Below are 23848 nucleotides of genomic sequence, written 5' to 3'. Positions count from 1 at the left end.
GTCACATAATTCAGTTTAGAGTTCATCCTTTCATGATTTCCTTAATCAATACACCTTGGTTAGTATGTGAGATGTAACTCTCCTTGGTTGAGATTCTGGGAATTGTGTGGCTGGATTAGATTTGAGCTTCATCTCTTCTCATGAACAAATAGATCACGAGAGTGGCATTTGGTTATGTGGAGAGAAATTGAATCACCAAGAGATTGGGATTCAATTACCCACTTGCCATGGATCTATACCCATGATTGAGAAGGATTTGACTAACATCAATTCATGAAAACTAGCATCTCTGATCCCTAATGATTCTCTCTATCATTAATTCTCATTTCTTTTGCTCTTAGTGCTTGAATACCCATTGCCTAATTCCCTTCTACACTCTTGCAATTTATTATTCTTGTCATTTACATTCTGCTTCTTTATTTCTTGCTATTTACTCTTTTGCTCTTTAGAATTCAGCACTCTATTTTCATGCAATTTACTTTTGATGTCATTTAAGTTTCTTGCAATTTAAGTTTCCGTTATTTACTTTCACTGTATTTCTCTCTTCTAGTTCTTTACATTCTTTGCCATTTAAATTCTTGTAATTATGTCCAAAAATCAAAATGCTCATGAAATCAAAACTACGTTTGCTTGACTAAATCTACCATTTAACTAAAGTTGCTTAATCTACCAATCTCCGTTGGATCGACCTCACTCTTTGTGAGTTTTATTACTTGATACGACCCGGTATACTTGCCGGTTATACGTGAAATCTAATTTTTACGTATCAAGTTTTTGGCGCCGTTGCCGGGGATTGGAGAAGATTGACAATGATTAAGTGAAGGGTGATTTAGATTAAGCATTTTTTTTAGTGTTTTTGTTAAGCCCACTAACTGTTTGATACTTTGTTTCACTAACTCCAATTCCACTCTAGTTCTAGAATATTTCACTTGTAATTTTGGTTTTGTTTGTGTATGTCAGGAGTTAATAGACTTAATACTGAGGACGAGGACGAGAGAACCCGCCGAAGGATAAGGAGAGCAGAAAGAGGAAAGGGAATAGTTGGTGAAGAGGATTCAGAGGGAGAAGATCAAGTCATGGAGGATGAGATGCACAATCCTGGAGGGATCAACAACAATGATAGACCACCTAGAAGGGTGCTTTCTTCTTACACCATCCCTGATCCAAGACATTGTGGGAGCAGCATTGCCACTCCTCCAGTTCAGGCCAATAATTTTGAGTTAAAACCCCAACTCATCACGTTGGTACAAAACAACTGCTCCTATGGAGGGGGACCTCTTGAAGACCCAAATCAACATTTGTCTGTTTTTCTGAGGATATGCAACACAGTGAAGACAAATGGAGTGCATCCAGATGTCTACAAATTGTTTCTATTCCCATTCTATTTGAGGGATAAAGCCACTCAATGGCTAGAATCATTCCCTAAGGAAAGCCTCAATGATTGGAATGAAGTGATGAGCAGATTTCTAGCAAAGTTCTACCCACCTCAAAAGATCATCAAGTTGAAGACAGAGGTTCAGACTTTTAGGCAAATGGATGGGGAGTCGTTATATGAAGCCTGGGAAAGGTACAAGGCACTAATGAGAAGATGCCCACCTGACATGTTTAGTGATTGGGTCAAACTCCAAAACTTCTATGAAGGCCTAAGTCCAGAAGCAAGGAAGGGACTAGACTACTCATCAGGGGGATCACTCAACATGATGAAAACTGCCGAGGAGGCTCAAGACCTCATTGAGATTGTGGCAAACAATCAGTATTATTACTCATCAGAGAGGCAGCATAACCCGACCCCAAAGAAAGGTGTAATGGAGCTTGAAGGCGTTGATGCTATCTTGGCACAAAACAAGTTAATGCACCAACAAATCCAACAACAAATGGAAATGATAACAAAAAGAATGGATGGTATGCAACTTGCATCAGTGAACACAACAAATCAACCATCACTTGAATGGAGCCAAGGTGAAGGGACCATTGTTGAACAGCCACAAGAACAAGTTCAATACATGCAAAATACTTCAAATTCTCAGGATGAATTTCATGGTGATACATACAACTCCTCTTGGAAAAATCATCCCAATCTAAGGTGGGGTGAAAACCATTGGCAAAAGAACAACAACCACAACCACAACCGTAACACAAATAACCAAAATCACCATGCCACCAACACTAACCAATATAGAAAAACACAAAACACATATCAACACCCTCATAATAACTCACAAACTCACCAAAACAACTTCCCTGCACCAACATCCAACACACAGAATTACCACACTAATCCACCCAACAACTTCCAACAACAATCAACCCCCATCATATCCCCAATTGACCATCATGAGACCAGAATTGCAAGTCTTGAAGCAACCTTGCAAGCACTTGCTCAAACCACTCAAGCCTTAGCTAAGGGACAAAAGGAACATGAGGCCACCATGAAGAGTATTGAGCGACAAGTGGGACAATTAGCCAAACAAGCTGAACGGCCAACCAATGTTCTTCCAAGTGATACGATACCCAACCCAAGAGACACAGAAAAAGCCATAAAATGGGAGGAGTGTAAAGCAATCACCCTGAGAAGTGGGAAGAAAGTGGAGACAGAAGCCATTACTCAGGAAGAGCACATCAAAGAAGGCTTAAAGAAGAGGTGAAGGAACAAAAGCAGGAGCAAGAAACCTATACACAAAGTGATAAATTAGCTAAGAAGGAGGCAGTGAAAGCATACCAACCAATGCTCCCATACCCTCAAAGGTTTAAAGAAGAGAACAAAGAGAAGCAATATTCCAAATTCTTGGAAATATTCAAGACACTACACATCAACATCCCCTTCATTGATGCACTTGAACAGATGCCCCTATATGCTAAGTTCATGAAGGAATTGTTGACAAAGAAAAGATCCTTGAAAGAGGGACAAACGGTTGTGATGACCAGGGAGTGTAGTGCCATCATCCAGAAAAAGTTGCCAAAGAAGATGAAAGACCCAGGGAGCTTTCACATCCCCTGCACAATAGGTAACATGATGATTGAGAGAGCATTTTGTGATCTTGGTGCAAGCATAAATCTGATGCCTCTATCTTTGATGAGGAAGCTTCAGATTCATGAATTGAAACCTACAAAGATAGCCCTTCAAATGGCGGATAAATCTATTCAGCAAGCACTCGGGGTTGTAGAGAATGTATTAGTAAAGGTGGACAAATTTTTCCTCCCGGTTGACTTTGTCATCCTAGACATAGAGGAAGATGACAACACTCCCATTATTCTAGGGAGGCCCTTTTTAGCTACTGCCAGGGCATTGATAGATGTCGAAAAAGGAGAATTAATGCTAAGGGTGCATGATGAGCATATAGTGTTCCATGTCTTCAAGAATTTGCAAGACTCCACCCAAGAGGAAGAGTGTATGAAGATTGATTCCATAGATCCAAACTTGAAAGAGGCACCTGATGAGGCACTTCCAAGCTCATGCTGGAAAGAAAATGAAGAGGTGGAGGTGCTGCAACAAGCTCAAAGAATAGAGGAGAAGCTGCAATCAAAGTCAGCATTTAAGATTCATAGCAAGGACAGTCCAAAAATTGAGATCCCAAAACCTGAACTATCTCCTGGAAAAGAAGAGACTCCCAAGAAGAAAATGCCAAGAGGATGGAGAAACAAGAAAATCTCCACAGAAGACTTCTCACCAGGGGATAAAGTGATGCTAACTTACCAACCAATAGAGACATCTCCACACTTTTCTGGATACTACACAGTGAACAAAATCCTCTCACTTGAACATGTGAAAATCATCAAGAATGATACTGGAAGGAAGCTCACGGTGAGAGGGGAAGGATTAAGGCACTATGATCATCATCCGCCCTAAAGAGGGACAACCGTCAAGCTAATGACGAAAAAAAAAGCGCTTGTTGGGAGGCAACCCAACCAAAGGTAGTCTTCTTTTCTTAGTTAATTCAATAAAAGAGTTAAGTATATTTATCTGCATTGCAAGGAGCTAAGTTTGGTGTTACACACCAACAGAATTCAAAGGTGAATGTGAGGTGCTAAGTTTGGTGTTCCACCAAAAAGTTTCATTAAAGACACATTTTAACCCTTTGCATGATTAGTCACTAGCTCCAAACAATCAGAAAAATTACTTAACAATTGCTACTTTTAATTTAGATTTTATTTCCTTAATAGAAGCACTTGATGTTTCTTACATGTATTCATTCCACTGCATATAAAAGTAAGCAAGGAACTAAGTTTGGTGTCCCCACACCAACTTATGTCTAGAAGATCACAAGCATACATGCATGCTAACCATCTCTCAAGTGCTTGGGGACAAGCAACTTTCAAAGTTCATTGTAGGCGATCACTTCAATCTTGAAAAGGATCAAGCATCATCAACCAAAGAGACAAAGAGGGATATAAAGACCAACAATGATGATGATAAGGAGTAAAGCAAGTAAACTCCAAAAGGTTGTATTGTTGAGTGATTGTCTTGTATTCAAACTACTATGATTGAAAGTGATATTGTACCCCTGTTTGTCTGCTTAGTATAACTTCTTTGTAGTTCAATAACTAAGATGTTTGATATATCATAACACCATACTCTTGAAATTGCTTGCACTCAATACCTATGAAAATGCAAACAGAGAACATTTCTTTGAAAAGAATGATTGAGGAGTCAAAAATCTATTTTGAGGCAAGCAAAAGATTAAGAGAAGTGGTGGTTCTAGTTGTATGATTGTGTATTGAGGTTTCATGTTTGTGAAAACTTGCATGGGAGCTCATAGGCAGGAAATAGAGTTCAAAAAGTATTATGGAGATTCTCAAACACTTATTGATCCAAGAAGCAGCAAAAAAAAAAAAAAAAGAACATGGCAAAAGGCTCTGAGCATCAATTACTAGGAAGAAAAAGAAGGAAATGAGAACTCAAAGAGTTACTATCCTAGTTAAATGCTTGTGGTAGAATTGTGTCAAAGAGAGAGGCTTGAGCAAGTAAATCCTAAGGGGTGTTTCAACACCTAATACCTTAAAACCAACTGGTTTGGGAGTATTGATTGAAAGCTTATCTAAAGAGCCGCTTTGAGACATGACACTTAGAGTCAAGGCCAAGACACATAAACTATGTGCTGTTTCAAGGTGATTACCTATAGAGAGATTTCCATGATATCATTTGAATGAAAGTCCTAAGATCTAAGACTCCCAAAATGTAAGGACTGATAAGCACTGGGACCCTTGCATGAACACATAATTTAGAGTTCACCCCACTATCACTTAATCACTTCACTCACCAAGGTATTACAAGCTATTCCTCAACTCATTCCAATTAAAAGAAATCTTTGTGCATAGTTCTTTTGTTGCTTGAGGACAAGCAAGGTTTAAGTTTGGTGTTGTGATGCATTTGCATATTTACTATATTAGCTAGTTAGTTTAGTTGGTTTTAGCTTAGTTTCACTCATTTTCTCTAAATAAACAAGTCTTTTTATGAGTTTTGTCTTCATGCATGAGAACACCAAGGAACATGTTGATTCTAGCCAAATGCATGCAAATGATTTAAGGAATACATACATGAATGAGTATGAATGAATCTCATGAAATTTATTGCATGAATTGGTAAGACTTTGAAGCTATTTCCTTTGTTGATGATAGGTGATGAAACAAGGAAGCATGGAAGCAAGAATGATGCAAGCTGGGCAAGAAGAAGAGAAGTTGGCGTTGCCAACTTGGAGAAAGGCTGCGTTATTGGAGGCAACGCCAGGCAGCCTTGGAAGAGCATATGTTGGTGTTGCCAACTTGGAGAAAGGCTGCGTTATTGGAGGCAACGCCAGGCAGCCTTGGAAGAGCATATGTTGGCGTTGCTAACTTGAAGAAAATGGTGCGTGTTTGAAGACAACGCCCAGGCAAGCAAAGAGTTAAGCCAAGGGGAGCTCGAGCACATTGCTGAGCTAGGAACCATGGGAGTGTTCCTTGGTAACGCATGCAAGCTAGGAGTATGGGCACACGAGAGCGTTGCTAACTTGGAAATGAACTGGCGTGTTCTTCAATAACGCCAGGGGCAAGATCTTGGGCTAGCAAGCACGTTGCCAACGCCACTTGCATTGGCGTGTTCTGAGGCAACGCCAGGAATGGTTGCTTGGCTAGACACCAAATCTTGGGTGCCAGCCAAGTTGCCAACGCCAGGACATGCTGCCAACCACGTTGCCAACGCCAGGAAGAGCTGCCAACCACGTTGCCAACGCCAGCTTCTATAGGCGTGTTCAATGCCAACGTGGGAAGCAATATTTGGAGCTAGGAAAGAGCATAGAGCACGTTACCAACTCAAGAGAGCATTGGTGTGTTTGGTAACAACGCCAGGAAGCTTTGGATGGTGAAGAATGGAGGTAGCACGTTGCTAACTTGGAAGAACAAAGGAGTGTTTGCCAAAAACGCTGGAGAGCTGGACAGCCTGACCTTACCTCCTTCAATGGAGTATATCTTGAGCTACAAAGATCCAAATGATGCACTCTCAACGGCATTGAAAAGTAGACATCCAGAGCTTTCCAACCATATATCATAGTATGGGATTGGCATTCATTTGAAGCTTCAAAAGATGGCTTCATTTAGAGCTTTAGAATCTGAGCACGTTGGCAACGCTGGAAACAAGGGCGTTTTCACCAAAAACGTGTGCGATTTTGGCAGCCTGACCCTGTCTCCTTCAAACGAGCATAACTTGAGTTATAGAGATCCAAATTGAGTGCTTCCAGTTGCGTTGGAAAGCTGACATTCAGAGCTTTCCAACCATATATAATAGTCTATAGTGGAGCATGAAATGGAAGCTCGAATCAGAGTCATCTTTAGGCCCAAAAACAAGGAAATGAAGTTGAAATTCAAGGAGGCTAGAAGGCAGCCCATGAGGAAGCAACGGGCACGTTGCCAACGTGCTAGCAAGAAGGCGTGTTTGGCAACAACGCCAGCCTCATTTCTCTGCCTTGGGAGGCTAGGCACGAGCACGTTGCCAACTTGGGAGAATGGGTGCGTTTTTGGCAACAACTTGGCAGCTTGACCTTACCTTCTTTGAGGAAGCATAACTTGAGCTAGGAAAGTCCAAATGAGGTGATTCCAGTGGCATTGGAAAGAAGACATCAAGAGCTTTCCAATGATGTATAATAGTCCATATTGAAGCAGAGGATTGACACTCAAATTCTGGGCAACATTAGACATGAAAGAAGAGTCAAGAAGAAGAAAAGCAAGTTGTTGGCAATAACTTGGGCCAGCAACGCCCAAGTCTCAAACTTCACTTCCAGGAAAATACCATGCACGTTGCCAACGTGCATTAAGCCTAGAGTTGTTGCCAATAACGCCCCTCAATGGGCCAGAATTGTAGCCAACTTGCTCTGCTTCCTCTATTCCTCACAAAGGCCAGAAACTTCATCAATTGAACCAGAAATTCAACAAAGAGAAAGCCCACATTGCTAGCCCAATTGAAGATCTTTGAAGGAATTTTAGGACTAATATAAATAGAGATTGAGTTTGTACTTTGAGAGGACTTTTGACACTTAGACTTTTTAGACTCTTAGCACTTTTATTTTGAGAACTCTTTTGGTACTTCCGGGAGTATACCCGAGAGCATTTTTTGGGATTCTCCTTGGAACTTCTCTTCTTCATTTTCTGAAGCTTTAAGCATTTCCTTATTCTTCTTCATCTTTCTTTTACACTTAGTTTAATTTTTGTTGATGGAAATTGTTGTTGAAATTGGAGCAATGACTCACTAAACCCCACTTTCATTAGGGGGAGGAGCTCTGCTTGTTGGAATGAATTGGTGAATTCATCTTGTCCTCCTCAATTTTAGTGGTTGATCTAAAGAGGGAACTCTTGTTCTTCAAAGATTCAACCACCATCGAGAGAGGGGTTAATCTATATGAATTATGTGGTGAATTTGAGGAATGAGTCACATAATTCAGTTTAGAGTTCATCCTTTCATGATTTCCTTAATCAATACACCTTGGTTAGTATGTGAGATGTAACTCTCCTTGGTTGAGATTCTGGGAATTGTGTGGCTGGATTAGATTTGAGCTTCATCTCTTCTCATGAACAAATAGATCACGAGAGTGGCATTTGGTTATGTGGAGAGAAATTGAATCACCAAGAGATTGGGATTCAATTACCCACTTGCCATGGATCTATACCCATGATTGAGAAGGATTTGACTAACATCAATTCATGAAAACTAGCATCTCTGATCCCTAATGATTCTCTCTATCATTAATTCTCATTTCTTTTGCTCTTAGTGCTTGAATACCCATTGCCTAATTCCCTTCTACACTCTTGCAATTTATTATTCTTGTCATTTACATTCTGCTTCTTTATTTCTTGCTATTTACTCTTTTGCTCTTTAGAATTCAGCACTCTATTTTCATGCAATTTACTTTTGATGTCATTTAAGTTTCTTGCAATTTAAGTTTCCGTTATTTACTTTCACTGTATTTCTCTCTTCTAGTTCTTTACATTCTTTGCCATTTAAATTCTTGTAATTATGTCCAAAAATCAAAATGCTCATGAAATCAAAACTACGTTTGCTTGACTAAATCTACCATTTAACTAAAGTTGCTTAATCTACCAATCTCCGTGGGATCGACCTCACTCTTTGTGAGTTTTATTACTTGATACGACCCGGTATACTTGCCGGTTATACGTGAAATCTAATTTTTACGTATCAACAAGTCATCCAGTTCTTTGGTGAGCAAAGGAGGTTCATCCTCCCAAGTCTCATTTCCAAATAACTTGTCATTTAGCTTCATGATTGCTCCAAGGTATTTAGCAACTTGCTCTTCAGTGACATACTCATCCTCTTCAGAGGAAGAATACTCATCAGAGCTCATGAAGGGCAGAAGTAAGTCCAATGGAATCTCTATGGTCTCATTTTGAGCCTCAGATTCCCATGGTTCCTCATTGGGGAACTCAGAGGAGGTTGGTGCACGCCCATTGAGGTCTTTCTCAGTGGCGTCCTCTTCCTCTCTTTCCTCTCCAGATTCGGCCATGGTTATGGCTTTGCACTCTCCTTTTGGATTTTCTTCTGTATTACTTGGGAGAGTACTAGGAGGGAGTTCAGTAACTTTCTTGCTCAGCTGTCCCACTTGTGCTTCCAAATTCCTAATGGAAGACCTTGTTTCAGTCATGAAACTTTGAGTGGTTTTGATTAGATCAGAGACCATGGTTGCTAAGTCAGAGGGGTTCTGCTTAGGATTCTCTGTCTGTTGCTGAGAAGATGATGGAAAAGGTTTGCCATTGGTAAACCTGTTTCTTCCACCATTATTGTTGTTGAAACCTTGTTGAGGTCTCTCTTGATTCTTCCATGAGAAATTTGGGTGATTTCTCCATGAAGAATTATAGGTGTTTCCATAGGGTTCTCCTAGGTAATTCACCTCTTCCATTGAAGGGTTCTCAGGATCATAAGCTTCTTCTTCAGATGAAGCATCCTTAGTACTGCTTGGTGCATTTCGCATTCCAGACAGACTTTGAGAAATCAAATTGACTTGTTGAGTCAATATCTTGTTCTGAGCCAATATGGCATTCAGAGTGTCAATCTCAAGAACTCCTTTCTTCTGACTAGTCCCATTGTTCACGGGATTCCTTTCAGAAGTGGACATGAATTGGTTATTTGCAACCATTTCAATGAGCTCTTGAGCCTCTGTAGGCGTCTTCCTCAGATGAAGAGATCCTCCAGCAGAGCTATCCAAAGACATCTTGGATAGTTCAGAGAGACCATCATAGAAAATACCTATGATGGTCCATTCAGAAAGCATGTCAGAGGGACACTTTCTGATTAATTGTTTGTATCTTTCCCAAGCTTCATAGAGGGATTCTCCATCCTTCTGTCTGAAGGTTTGGACTTCCACTCTAAGCTTACTCAATTTTTGAGGTGGAAAGAACTTTGCCTAGAAGGCATTGACTAGCTTTTCCCATGAGTCCAGGCTTTCTTTTGGTTGAGAGTCCAACCATATTCTAGCTCTGTCTCTTACAGCAAAAGGGAATAGCATCAGTCTGTAGACCTCAGGGTCAACCCCATTAGTCTTGACTGTGTCACAGATTTGCAAGAACTCAGCTAAAAACTGATGAGGATCTTCCAATGGAAGTCCATGGAACTTGCAATTCTGTTGCATTAGAGAAACTAATTGAGGCTTAAGCTCAAAGTTGTTTGCTCCAATGGCAGGGATAGAGATGCTTCTCCCATAGAAGTCGGGAGTAGGTGCAGTAAAGTCACCTAGCACCTTCCTTGCATTGTTGGCATTGTTGTTGTTTTCGGCTGCCATGGGTTCTTCTTCTTTGAAGAATTCGGTCAGGTCCTCAACAGAGAGTTGTGCCTTAGCTTCTCTTAGCTTCCGCTTCAAGGTCCTTTCAGGTTCAGGGTCAGCTTCAACAAGAATGCCTTTGTCTCTGCTCCTGCTCATATGAAAGAGAAGAGAACAAGAAAATATGGAATCCTCTATGTCACAGTACAGAGATTCCTTGAGGTGTCAGAGGAAAAGAAAAATAGAAGAAAGAAGAAGGAGAAGAATTCGAACTTTAATTAAATGGAGTTCGAATTGTGCATTAAGAAGGAGTGATACTCCATAAATAGAGGGATGTGAGAAGGAGGGAAGAGAATTTTCGAAAATTCAATTAAAAAGATGTCAAAAACATTTTGAGAAATTGATTGATAATTTTCGAAAACTCAAAGTAGAAAAGAAATCAATTGAATTTTGAAAAAGATTTTGAAATTAGAAATTAAGAAGATTTGATTGAAAACTATTTTGAAAAAGATGTGATTAAGAAGATATGATTGGTTAAAAAAATGTGATTGAGAAGATATGATTTGAAAAACATTTTAAAAGATATGATTTGAAAAACAATTTAAAAAGATTTGATTTTAAAAATTAATGACTTGCCTAACAAGAAAAGATATGATTCAAACATTAAATCTTTCTCAACAAAAAAGGCAACATACTTAAAATGTTCAATCAAATCATTAATTGTTAGTAAGTATCTTTGAAAAAGGAAAGAAATTGATTTTGAAAACATTTGATTGAAAAGATATGATTTGAAAAAGATTTGATTTTGAAAAGCTTTGAAAACTTGAAAAAAATTGATTTTGAAAACAAAATCCTCCCCCTTGTGCCATCCTGGCGTTAAACGCCCAGAATGGTATCCATTCTGGCGTTTAACGCCCAAAATGCACCCTTTTTGGGCGTTAAACGCCCAACCAGGTACCCTGGCTGGCGTTTAAACGCCAGTCTGTCCTTCTTTACTGGGCGTTTTGAACGCCCAGCTTTTTCTGTGTAATTCCTCTGCTGCATGTTCTGAATCTTCAGTTCCCTGTACTATTGACTTGAAAATAGAACCAAGATCAAATAAACAAGGCATGCAAGACACCAAACTTAAAATTAGACACTAGACTCAAACAAGAAACATAAAAATTTTTTTTTTGGTTTTTATGATTTTTATAAATTTTTTTGTGCTTTTTTCAAAAATTATATGGAAATAGAAAATAAAGGTTTCAGAATTCTCAATTTGAATTTCCAGGAATCATTGCAATGCTAGTCTAAGACTCCGGTCCAGGAATTAGACATGGCTTCACAGCCAGCCAAGCTTTCAAAGAAAGCTTCGGTCCAAAACACTAGACATGGCCAATGGCCAGCCAAGCCTTAGCAGATCATTGCTCCAATAGCAAGATTGATAGAGATCAACAAGCTATTGTGATGATCAGTTGAAACCTCGGTCCAATGAAATTAGACATGGCTTCTCGGCCAGCCAGATTTCAACAGATCATCATGAAACACTAGAATTCATTCTCAAGAACTCTGAAAAAAAAATACCTAATCTAAGCAACAAGATGAACCGTCAGTTGTCCATACTCAAGAACAATCCCCGGCAACGGCGCCAAAAACTTGGTGCGCGAAATTGTGATCACTACTTTTTTAATACACGAAATAATCCCTAGTAATGGCTCCAAAGACTTGGTGCTCAATACCATGGCATAAACACAACTTCGCACAACTAACCAGCAAGTGCACTGGGTCGTCCAAGTAATAAACCTTACGCGAGTAAGGGTCGATCCCACGGAGATTGTTGGTATGAAGCAAGCTATGGTCACCTTGTAAATCTCAGTCAGGCAGACTCAAATGGGTATAGTGATAAACGAATAAAGCATAAAGATAAAGATAGGGATACTTATGTATATCATTGGTAAGAGCTTCAGATAAGTGTATGAAGATGCCTTCCCTTCCGTCTCTCTGCTTTCCTACAGTCTTCATCCAATCCTTCTTACTCCTTTCCATGGCAAGCTCATGTAGGGTTTCACCGTTGTCAATGGCTACCTCCCATCCTCTCAGTGAAAATGTTCCCATGCTCTGTCACAGCATATGGCTAATCAGCTGTCGGTTCTCGGTCAGGCCGGAATAAAATCCATCGATCCTTTTGCGTCTGTCACTAACGCCCCGCCTGCTAGGAGTTTGAAGCACGTCACAGTCATTCAATCATTGAATCCTACTCAGAATACCACAGACAAGGTTAGACCTTCCGGATTCTCTTGAATGCCGCCATCAGTTCTCGCCTATACCACGAAGACTCTGATCTCACGGAATGGCTGGCTCGTTTGTCAGGCGAGCACTCGGTTGTCAGGCGATCAACCATGCATCGTGTATCAGGAATCCAAGAGATATTCACTAAGCCTCGTATGCTTGTAAAACAAGAGTGGTTGTCAGTCACCTTGTTCATGAGTGAGAATGATGATGAGTGTCACGGATCATCACATCCATCAAGTTGAAGAACAAGTGATATCTTGGACAAAGAACAAGCGGAATTGAATAGAAGAACAATAGTAATTGTATTAATACTCGAGGTACAGCAGAGCTCCACACCTTAATCTATGGTGTGTAGAAACTCCACCGTTGAAAATACATAAGAACAAGGTCTAGGCATGGCCGTGAGGCCAGCCTCCCAAATGATCTAAGAACTAGATGTCCAAAGATGATCAAAGGATCTGAAAAATAATCCAAAGATGAAAATACAATAGTAAAAGGTCCTACTTATTGAAAACTAGTAGCCTAGGGTGTACAGAGATGAGTAAATGACATAAAAATCCACTTCCGGACCCACTTGGTGTGTGCTTGGGCTGAGCAATGAAGCATTTTCGTGTAGAGACTCTCCTTGGAGTTAAACGCCAGCTTTGGTGCCAGTTTGGGCGTTTAACTCCCATTTAGGTGCCAGTTCCGGCGTTTAACGCTGGAATTTCTTGAGGTGACTTTGAACGCCGGTTTGGGCCATCAAATCTTGGGCAAAGTATGGACTATCATATATTGCTGGAAAGCCCAGGATGTCTAATTTCCAACGCCGTTGAGAGCGCGCCAATTGGGCTTATGTAGCTCCAGAAAATCCACTTCGAGTGCAGGGAGGTCAGAATCCAACAGCATCTGCAGTCCTTTTGAGTCTCTGGATCAGATTTTTGCTCAGATCCCTCAATTTCAGCCAGAAAATACCTGAAATCACAGAAAAACACACAAACTCATAGTAAAGTCCAGAAAAGTGAATTTCAACTAAAAACTAATAAAAATATAATAAAAACTAACTAAAAGATACTAAAAACAATGCCAAAAAGCGTACAAATTATCCGCTCATCACTGGGTTGCCTCCCAGCAAGCGCTTCTTTACTGTCTTTAGCTGGACCTTTACTGAGAATCACTCAAGTCTCAGTTTTGAGCATTCCTGCTCAAAATTGCTTTCAAGATAATGCTTGATTCTCTGTCCATTAACAATGAACTTTTTGTCAGAATCAATATCCTGAAGCTCAACATATCCATATGGTGACACTCCTGTGATCACATACGGACCCCTCCACCGGGATTTGAGTTTTCCTGGGAACAATTTGAGCCTGGAGTTGAAGAGCAGAACCTTTTGTCCTGGCTCAAAGACTCTGGTTGACAATTTCTTGTCATGCCACTTCTTTGCCTTTTCCTTGTAAATTTTTGCATTTTCAAAGGCATTGAGTCTGAACTCCTCTAGCTCATTTAACTGGAGCAATCTTTTTTCACCAGCTAACTGAGCATCCATGTTTAGGAATCTGGTCGCCCAGTAGGCTTTATGTTCCAGTTCCACAGGCAAATGACAGGCCTTCCCATACACCAGTTGGTATGGAGAGGTTCCTATAGGAGTCTTGAATGCTGTTCTGTATGCCCACAGAGCATCATCCAAGCTCTTTGCCCAATCCTTTCTTCGGGCTATCACAGTCCGTTCTAGGATTCTTTTTAGCTCTCTGTTAGAGACTTCAGCTTGCCCATTTGTCTGTGGATGATACGGAGTCGCCACTTTATGGCTAATTCCATATCTAACCATGGCAGAGTATAGCTGTCTGTTGCAGAAATGAGAGCCCCCATCACTGATTAGTACTCTGGGAACACCAAATCTGCTGAAGATGTGTTTCTGGAGGAATTTTAGCACGGTCTTGGTATCATTAGTGGGTGTAGCAATTGCTTCTACCCACTTAGATACATAGTCCACCGCCACCAGAATGTAAGTGTTTGAGTATGATGGTGGGAATGGCCCCATGAAGTCAATTCCCCATACATCAAACAATTCTATCTCTAATATCCCTTGTTGAGGCATGGCATATCTGTGAGGCAGGTTACCAGCTCTTTGGCAACTGTCACAGTTACGCACAAACTCTCGGGAATCTTTTTAGAGAGTAGGCCAGTAGAAGCCACACTGGAGGACTTTAGTGGCTGTTCGCTCACTTCCAAAATGTCCTCCATACTATGATCCATGGCAATGCCATAGGATCCTTTGTGCTTCTTCTCTGGGTACACATCTGCGGATCACTCCGTCAGCACATCTCTTAAAGAGATATGGTTCATCCCAGAGGTAGTACTTGGCATCTGAAATTAATTTCTTTCTTTGCACACTGCTGTACTCCTTGGGTATGAACCTCACAGCTTTATAATTTGCAATATCTGCAAACCATGGAGCTTCCTGAATAGCAAAGAGTTGCTCATCTGGGAAAGTCTCAGAGATCTCAGTAGAAGGGAGGGACGCCCCAGCTACTGGTTCTATTCGGGACAGATGATCAGCTACTTGGTTCTCTGTCCCTTTTCTGTCTCTTATTTCTATATCAAACTCTTGCAGAAGTAACACCCATCTTATTAGCCTGGGTTTTGAATCCTGCTTTGTGAGTAAGTATTTAAGAGCAGCATGGTCAGTGTACACAATCACTTTGGATCCTACTAGATAAGATCTAAACTTGTCAATGGCATAAACCACTGCAAGTAATTCTTTTTCTGTGGTTGTGTAATTCTTCTGTGCATCATTTAGAACACGGCTAGCATAATAAATGACGTGCAGAAGTTTGTTATGCCTCTGTCCCAACACTGCACCAATGGCATGATCACTGGCATCACACATTAACTCAAATGGCAATGTCCAGTCTGGTGCAGAGATGACTGGTGCTGTGACCAGCTTAGCTTTCAGGGTCTCAAATGCCTGCTGACACTGTGTGTCAAACACAAATGGTGTGTCAGCAGCTAGCAGGTTACTCAGAGGTTTTGCAATTTTCGAAAAATCCTTTATAAACCTTCTGTAAAATCCTGCAAGCCCCAGAAAGCTTCTGATTGCCTTAACATTGGCAGGTGGTGGTAATTTTTCAATTACCTCTACCTTTGCCTTATCCACCTCTATTCCCCTGCTTGAAATTTTATGCCCAAGGACAATTCCCTCAGTCACCATAAAGTGACATTTCTCCCAGTTTAAAACCAGGTTAGTCTCTTGGCATCTTTTCAGGACAAGTGCTAGGTGGTTAAGACAGGAGCTGAATGAGTCTCCATATACTGAGAAGTCATCCATGAAGACTTCCAGAAATTTCTCTACCATATCTGAGAAGATAGAGAGCATGCACCTCTGAAAGGTTGCAGGTGCATTGCACAGACCAAAAGGCATCCTTCTGTAGGCAAACACGCCAGAAGGGCAAGTGAATGCTGTTTTCTCTTGGTCCTGAGGATCTACTGCAATCTGGTTGTAGCCTGAATAGCCATCCAAAAAGCAGTAATAATCATGACCAGCTAGTCTTTCTAGCATTTGGTCTATGAATGGTAAAGGGAAATGATCCTTTCTGGTGGCTGTATTGAGCCTTCTGTAGTCAATACACATGCGCCACCCTGTGACTGTTCTTGTAGGAACCAGTTCATTTTTTTCATTATGAACCACTGTCATGCCTCCCTTTTTGGGGACAACTTGGACAGGGCTCACCCAGGGGCTATCAGAAATAGGATAAATAATCCCAGCCTCTAGTAATTTAGTGACCTCTTTCTGCACTACCTCCTTCATGGCTGGATTTAGCCTCCTTTGTGGTTGGACCACTGGTTTGGCATTATCCTCCAATAGGATCTTGTGCATGCATCTAGCTGGGCTAATGCCCTTGAGATCACTTATGGACCACCCAAGAGCTGTCTTGTGTGTCCTTAGCACTTGAATCAGTGCTTCCTCTTCCTGTGGATTTAAAGCAGAGCTTATAATCACTGGAAAAGTTTCACCCCCTCCCAGAAATGCATATTTCAGGGATGGTGGTAGTGGTTTGAGTTCAGGTTTGGGAGGCTTATCCTCCTCTTGAGGAATTTTCGAAAATTCCTTTATCTCCTGTGGTTCTTCTTGATCAGGCTGAGCATCCCTGAAGATGTCTTCAAGCTCTGATTCTAGGCTTTCAGTCATATTGATCTCTTCTACCAGAGAGTCAATAATGTCAGCGCCCATGCAGTCATTTGGAGTGTCTGGATGCTGCATAGCTTTTACAGCATTCAACTTGAACTCATCCTCTTTGACTCTCAGGGTTACTTCCCCTCTTTGTACATCAATGAGAGTTCGTCCAGTTGCTAGGAAAGGTCTTCCTAGAATGAGAGTTGCACTCTTGTGCTCCTCCATTTCCAGCACCACAAAGTCAGTTGGAAAGGCAAATGGCCCAACCTTGACAATCATGTCCTCTATTATGCCTTATGGGTGTTTAATGGAGCCATCAGCAAGTTGGAGGCATATCCTGGTTGGTTTGACTTCTCCAGTCAACCCAAGCTTTCTGATAGTGGATGCAGGTATTAGATTGATGCATGCTCCAAGATCACATAGGGCTGTCTTGGTGCAAGCGCCCTCTAATGTGCATGGTATCATAAAGCTTCCAGGATCTTGAAGCTTTTCTGGTAAGCTTTTCAGAATGACTGCACTGCATTCTTCAGTGAGAAACACTTTTTCAGTTTCTCTCCAATCCTTCTTATGACTTAAGATCTCTTTCATGAACTTAGCATAAGAAGGTATTTGCTCAAGTGCCTCTGCAAACGGAATCTTTATTTCAAGAGTCCTTAGATAGTCTGCAAAGCGGGCAAATTGTTTATCCTGTTCCGCCTTGCGGAGTTTCTGAGGATAAGGCATCTTGGCTTGATATTCTTCAACCCTTGATGCTGCAGGTTTATTCCTTACAGAAGTGGTTGAAGAAGCCTTGTTAGAGGGATTATTGTCAGCACTCTCAGGTGTCTGATCCTCCCTTGGCGTCTGAACGCCAGGATTGGGTGGAAAATGGGCGTTTAACGCCAACTTTTCCCCCTTTTCTGGCGTTTGAACGCCAGAACTGGGCAAGGAATGGGCGTTTAACGCCAGCTTTCCTTCCCTTTCTGGCGTTTGAACGCCAATAACATTCCTCTCTGGGCTATTACTGTCCTCAGAGGGATTTTGAACAGTGGTTTGGTTATCCTCTGTCAATTGTTCCTTGTTTGGCTTTTTGCTCTTTTGAGCAGTGGTGTTCAGTGTTTTCCCACTCCTCAGTTGAACTGCTTGACATTCTTCTGTTATCTGTTTAGATATTTGCTGTTTTGCTTGATTCAACTGCAGTTCTATGTTCTTGTTAGCAACCTTAGTATCATGGAGCATTTCTTTAAATTCTGCTAACTGTTCTGTCATCAGGAGCAATTGTTGATTAAGCTCATTCATCTGTTCTTGAGGATTAGGATCAGTGACTAATGCCATGACTTCCTCTTTTGGAACGAACTCATTGCTAGAATATAAGTATTGGTTTCTAGCAACAGTGTCTATAAGCTCTTGAGCTTCTTCAATTGTCTTCCTCATGTGTATAGATCCACCAGCTGAGTGGTCTAAAGACATCTGAGCTTTTTCTGTGAGCCCATAGTAGAAGATGTCTAGCTGTACCCACTCTGAAAACATTTCAGAGGGGCATTTTCTAAGCATACCTCTATACCTCTCCCAGGCATTATAAAGGGATTCATTATCCTCTTGTTTAAAGCCTTGGATGTCCAGCCTTAGCTGTGTCATCCTCTTTGGAGGGTAAAAATGATTCAAGAATTTGTCTGATAACTGTTTTCATGTTTTTATGCTTGCTGTAGGTTGGTTATTCAACCACCTTTTAGCTTGATCTTTTACAGCAAATGGAAACAGTAATAGTCTGTAGACATCCTGATCTACCTCTTTATCATGTACTGTGTCAGCAATTTGTAAGAACTGTGCCAGAAACTCAGTAGGTTCTTCCTGTGGAAGACCGGAATACTGGCAATTTTGCTGCACTATGATAATGAGTTGAGGATTTAGCTCAAAGCTGCTTGCTTTGATGGGAGGTGTACAGATGCTACTCCCATATGCAGCTGTAATGGGATTAGCATATGACCCCAGAGTCCTTTTGGACTGATCAATCCCTCTTAGGTCCATAATGGACAAAAGGGAAATGATAATGATTGCAAATAGATAAATTGTGTTTTTTTTTGAATTAACCGAAAAAAAATAAAATAAAACAAAAGGCAATTAAAATAAAAAATTCGAAAATCAATAAGAAAATAATATCAAAGCAAATTGAGAACTGAATCAATTAGTTAATTAAAAAGATTTTGAAAATAGCAATTAAAAAGATATGATTGAAAAATTTTTATGAAAAAGATTTGATTTTTGAAAAGAGGAAAGAGGAAAACAACAAAAAGACACCAAACTTAAAATTTTTAGAAAATCAAACACTAATTTTCGAAAATTTTAAAGGAAAAACACAAAGAGGACACCAAACTTAGAATTTTTATGAATCAAAAAAGGACTAGGAACATGCAAAAACAAAAATTAAGAGAAAAATAAAGCATGCAATTGACACCAAACTTAAAATATGAAACTAGACTCAACTAAAAGACTCTAAACCAACAAAAATAAAACAGTCCTAATCTAAGCAACAAGATAAGCCGTCAGTTGTCCAAACTCGAACAATCCCCGGCAACGGCGCCAAAAACTTGGTGCACGAAATTGCAATCACACTTTTGCAATCCCGCACAACTAACCAGCAAGTGCACTGGGTCGTCCAAGTAATACCTTGCGTGAGCAAGGGTCGATCCCACGGAGATTGTCGGCTTGAAGCAAGCTATGGTTATCTTGTAAATCTTAGTCAGGATATCAGAAATTATCAGGATTGATTGTGAAAAGCAAAAGAACATGAAATAGGTACTTGTTTTGCAGTAATGGGGAATAGGTTGAGGCTTTGGAGATGCTCCATCTTCTGAATCTCTGCTTTCCTACTGTCTTCTTCATCAAACACGCAAGGCTCCTTCCATGGCAAGCTGTATGTAGGGTTTCACCGTTGTCAGTGGCTACCTCCCATCCTCTCAGTGAAAATATTCCTATGCTCTGTCACAGCATGGCTAATCATCTGTCGGTTCTCGGTCAGGCCGGAATAGAATCCAGTGATTCTTTTGCGTCTGTCACTAACGCCCCGCCTGCTAGGAGTTTGAAGCATATCACAGTCATTCAGTCATTGAATCCTACTCAGAATACCACAGACAAGGTTTAGACCTTCCGGATTCTCTTGAATGCCGCCATCAGTTCTAGCTTATACCACGAAGATTCTGGTTAAGGAATCCAAGAGATATCTACTCAATCTAAAGTAGAACAGAGGTGGTTGTCAGGCACATGTTCATAGTTGAGAATGATGATGAGTGTCACGGATCATCACATTCATCCGGGTTAAGAGCAAGTGATATCTTAGAATAGAAGCAAGCATGATTGAATAAGAAACAGTAGTAATTGCATTAATCCATCAAGACACAGCAGAGCTCCTCACCCCCAACCATGGGGTTTATAGACTCATGCCGTGAAAGGTACACAAAGAAACGTGTAAAGTGTCATGAGGTACAGTTACAATGTTAAAAGATCCTATTAATAGTAGACTAGTAACCTAGGGTGTACAGAAATGAGTAAATGACGTAAAAATCCACTTCTGGGTCCACTTAGTGTGTGCTTGGGCTGAGCAGTGAAGCATTTTCGTGTAGAGACCTTTTCTGGAGTTAAACGCCAGCTTTCATGCCAGTTTGGGCGTTTAACTCCAAGTTTTATGCCAGTTCCAGCGTTAAACGCTGGAATTTCTGAGGCTGATTTGCCACGCCGGTTTGGGCCATCAAATCTTGGGCAAAGTATGGACTATGATATATTGCTGGAAAGCCCAGGATGTCTACTTTCCAACGCCGTTGAGAGCGCGCCAATTGGGCTTCTGTAGCTCCAGAAAATCCACTTCGAGTTCAGGGAGGTCAGAATCCAACAGCATCTGCAGTCCTTTTCAGTCTCTGAATCAGATTTTTGCTCAGAACCTTCAATTTCAGTCAGAAAATACCTGAAATCATAGAAAAACACACAAACTCATAGTAAAGTCCAGAAAAGTGAATTTTAACTAAAAACTAATAAAAATATACTAAAAACTAACTAAAAGATACTAAAAACATACTAAAAACAATGCCAAAAAGTGTACAAAAATGGTTATGGAAAAACAAAAAGCAATGCTTTTACCACACCAAACTTAGAAGGTTTGCTCGTCCTCGAGCAAAAGAAGAAAGAAGAGAGTAGAAGAAGAAGAAATGAAGGAGATGGAGATGGCTTTGTTATTCGGCCAAAGGGAGAAGTAGTGTTTAGGTTGTGGGAAAATGAGGGGGTGAAGATGGGTTTATATAGGGGTGGAGAGAGGGCTAGGCTTCGGCTATGGAAGGGAAAGTGTTTTGAATTTGAATGGTGACGTAGGTGGGGTTTTATGAAGGATGGATGTGAGTGGTGAAGAGAATAATGGGATTTGATAGGTGAAGGGTTTTTGGGGAAGAGGTGTTGAGGTGATTGGTGAATGGGTGAAGAAGAGAGAGAGTGGTGGGGTAGGTTGGGATCCTGTGGGGTCCACAGATCCTGTGGGGTCCACAGATTCTGAGGTGTCAAGGAAAAGTCATCCCTGCACCAAGTGGTGAGAAAAAAATGCTCTTCATGCCAATTCTGGCGTTAAACGCCGGGCTGGTGCCCATTTCTGGCATTTAACGCCAGCTTCTTGCCCTTTCCTGGTGTTTAACGCCAGTCTGGTGCCCCTTTCTGGCGTTAAACGCCCAGAATGGTGCCAGACTGGGCATTAAACGCCCATTTGCTACCCTTACTGGCGTTTAAACGCCAGCAAGATCTTCCTCCAGGGTGTGCTGTTTTTCTTTCTGTTTTTCATTCTATTTTTGCTTTTTCAATTGATTTGTGACTTCCCATGATCATCAACCTACAAAAAACATGAAATAACAAAGGAAAATAGATTAAATATAACATTGGGTTGCCTCCCAACAAGCGCTTCTTTAATGTCAGTAGCTTGACAGAGAGCTCTCATGGAGCCTCACAGATACTCAGAGCAATGTTGGAATCTCCCAACACCAAACTTAGAGTTTGAATGTGGGGGTTCAACACCAAACTTAGAGTTTGGTTGTGGCCTCCCAACACCAAACTTAGAGTTTGACTGTGGGGGCTCTGTTTGCCTCTGTTTTGAGGGAAGCTCTTCATGCTTCCTCTCCATGGTAACAGAGGGATATCCTTGAGCCTTAAACACAAAGGATTCTTCATTCACTTGAATGATCAGTTCACCTCTGTCCACATCAATCACAGCCTTTGCTGTGGCTAGGAAGGGTCTGCCAAGGATGACGGATTCATCCATGCACTTCCCAGTCTCTAGGACTATGAAATCAGCAGGGATGTAATGGTCTTTAACCTTTACCAGAACATCCTCTACAATTCCATAAGCTTGTTTTCTCGAGTTGTCTGCCATCTCTAGTGAGATTCTTGCAGCTTGTACCTCAAAGATCCCTAGCTTCTCTATTACAGAGAGAGGCATGAGGTTTATACTTGACCATAAGTCACACAGAGCCTTCTTAAAGGTCATGGTGCCTATGGTACAAGGTATTGAGAACTTTCCAGGGTCCTGTCTCTTTTGAGGTAATTTCTGCCTAGACAAGTCATCCAATTCTTTGGTGAGCAAAGGGGGTTCATCCTCCCAAGTCTCATTACCAAATAACTTGTCATTTAGCTTCATGATTGCTCCAAGGTATTTAGCAACTTGCTCTTCAGTGACATCTTCATCCTCTTCAGAGGAAGAATATTCATCAGAGCTTATGAATGGCAGAAGTAAATCCAATGGAATCTCTATGGTCTCATTATGAGCCTCAGATTCCCATGGTTCCTCATTAGGGAACTCATTGGAGGTCAGTGGACGTCCATTGAGGTCTTCCTCAGTGGCGATCACTGCCTCTTCCTCCTCTCCAAGTTCGGCCATGTTGATGGCCTTACACTCTCCTTTTGGATTCTCTTCTGTATTGCTTGGAAGAGTACTAGGAGGGAGTTCAATAATTTTCTTGCTCAGCTGTCCCACTTGTGCCTCCAAGTTTCTAATGGAGGACCTTGTTTCAGTTATGAAACTTTGAGTGGTTTTGATTAGATCAGAGACTATGGTTGCTAAGTCAGAGTGGCTCTGCTTAGAATTCTCTGTCTGTTGCTGAGAAGGTGATGGAAAAGGCTTGCCATTGCTAAACCTGTTTCTTCCACCATTATTGTTGTTGAAACCTTGTTGAGGTCTCTGTTGATCCTTCCATGAGAAATTTGGATGATTTCTCCATGAAGAATTATAGGTGTTTCCATAGGGTTCTCCCATGTAATTCACCTCTTCCATTGAAGGGTTCTCAGGATCATAAGCTTCTTCTTCAGATGAAGCGTCCTTAGTACTGCCTGGTGCAGCTTGCATTCCAGACAGACTTTGAGAAATCATATTGACTTGCTGAGTCAATATTTTGTTCTGAGCCAATATGGCATTCAGAGTATCAATCTCAAGAACTCCTTTCTTCTGATTTGTCCCATTGTTCACAGGATTTCTTTCAGAAGTGTACATGAATTGGTTATTTGCAACCCTTTCAATTAGTTCTTGAGCTTCTGCAGGCGTCTTCTTCAGATGAAGAGATCCTCCAGCAGAGCTATCCAAAGATATCTTGGACAGTTTAGACAGACCATCATAGAAGATACCTATAATGCTCCATTCAGAAAGTATGTCAGAAGGACACTTTCTGATCAATTGTTTGTATCTTTCCCAAGCTTCATAGAGGGATTCACCTTCCTTCTGTCTGAAGGTTTGGACTTCCACTCTAAGCTTACTCAATTTTTGAGGTGGAAAGAACTTTGCCAAGAAGGCATTGACTAGCTTTTCCCAAGAGTTCAGGCTTTCTTTAGGTTGTGAGTCCAACCATATCCTAGCTCTGTCTCTTACAGCAAAAGGGAATAGCATAAGTCTGTAGACCTCAAGGTCAACCCCATTGGTCTTGACAATGTCACAGATTTGCAAGAATTTAGCTAAAAACTGATGAGGATCTTCCAATGGAAGTTCATGGAACTTGCAATTCTGTTGCATTAGAGAAACTAATTGAGGCTTAAGCTCAAAGTTGTTTGCTCCAATGGCAGGGATAGAGATGCTTCTCCCATAGAAGTCGGGAGTAGGTGCAGTAAAGTCACCAAGCACCTTCCTTGTATTGTTGGCATTGTTGTTGTTTTCGGCTGCCATGGGTTCTCCTTCTTTGAAGATTTCTGTTAGGTC

At 41.0% G+C, this 23848-nt stretch overlaps 2 non-coding genes across 2 annotated transcripts; both read left to right on the top strand.

The window, feature by feature from the left end:
* Positions 1-9743: 9743 nt before the first annotated feature.
* On the top strand, positions 9744-9851 carry LOC130959154 (small nucleolar RNA R71). Its single transcript, XR_009078249.1, has one exon. It is a non-coding gene; the product is annotated as a small nucleolar RNA R71 (small nucleolar RNA).
* Positions 9852-23306: 13455 nt separating this feature from the next.
* On the top strand, positions 23307-23410 carry LOC130959232 (small nucleolar RNA R71). The gene has a single exon (XR_009078325.1). It is a non-coding gene; the product is annotated as a small nucleolar RNA R71 (small nucleolar RNA).
* The last annotated feature ends 438 nt before the right edge of the window (positions 23411-23848 follow it).

This window comes from Arachis stenosperma, chromosome 10 (assembly GCF_014773155.1).
Source record: "Arachis stenosperma cultivar V10309 chromosome 10, arast.V10309.gnm1.PFL2, whole genome shotgun sequence".
Taxonomy (NCBI): Eukaryota; Viridiplantae; Streptophyta; class Magnoliopsida; order Fabales; family Fabaceae; genus Arachis; species Arachis stenosperma.
Note: the sequence above shows the minus strand (reverse complement) of the source record. Positions and strands in the feature narration are given on the sequence as shown.